At 48.6% G+C, this 836-nt stretch overlaps 1 non-coding gene across 1 annotated transcript; it reads left to right on the top strand.

Annotated features, from left to right (window-relative positions):
* Nucleotides 1-687: 687 nt before the first annotated feature.
* On the top strand, nt 688-793 carry LOC111731968. The gene has a single exon (XR_002777383.1). It is a non-coding gene; the product is annotated as a U6 spliceosomal RNA (small nuclear RNA).
* The last annotated feature ends 43 nt before the right edge of the window (nt 794-836 follow it).

Raw genomic sequence — 836 nt, 5'->3', positions numbered from 1 at the left:
CGTCAAGCACACAGGACGGTGGTTTTCTTGTAGCATCTGTCTGGCTTTGGGGTCAGGGCAATGCTGGCCTCGTGAAATTCATTTGGAAGTGTCCCTTCTCCACTTTTTTAGAAGAGTTTAGGATGTTTATCGCAGCATTTTTTATAATTGCCAAGACATGGAAACAACAAGCAGATGAAGAGAATAGGTATATACTCACACAATGGAATATTATTCAGCCTTGAAAAAGAGGGACGTCCTGCCGTCTGCCACGGCACAGGTGAACCTGGGGGCCTGACAGAGAAAGACAAAGGCTGCCTGATCCCACTTAGATGTGGAATCCGAAACGGCCGACCTCACGGGAGGAAGGTCAGGATGGCGGCCGCCGGGGCTGGGGGTGATGGGGCGCTCCATGGCATAGACCGTCAGCTCCCGCAGCTAACGCGACGCGGCCTGCGCCTGACCGTTTGGTAAGAGGTCGGATCTTGCATCGTTTTCCCACCACCCAAGAAAGGGTGCAGGCGGGCCCTCCGGAGGTGGTGGGCGTGTCCCCCGTCCTGACTGCGGTGACGTTTCGTGGGTGCACACCTATCTGCTAACTCATCGAATTGCATACATTAGTTTAGTTTTCTGAATATCAGTAAAGCTGTTTTTAAAATATGTGATACATATTTTAAAAATATATAGGAATAAATAAGTTAAGAAACTGTGCTCGCCCCGGCAGCACATATACTGAAATCAGAATGACCCAGTGAAGACAGACATGGCCCCTGAGCAAGGATGACCGCAAATTCATGCAGCAGTCCATGTTCTTAACGTCACCCCAATAAATTCAATTTTTAAAATAGCTAAAAAAA

This window comes from Pteropus vampyrus, unplaced genomic scaffold, assembly GCF_000151845.1.
Source record: "Pteropus vampyrus isolate Shadow unplaced genomic scaffold, Pvam_2.0 Scaffold415, whole genome shotgun sequence".
In the NCBI taxonomy this organism is placed as follows: domain Eukaryota; kingdom Metazoa; phylum Chordata; class Mammalia; order Chiroptera; family Pteropodidae; genus Pteropus; species Pteropus vampyrus.
Note: the sequence above shows the minus strand (reverse complement) of the source record. Positions and strands in the feature narration are given on the sequence as shown.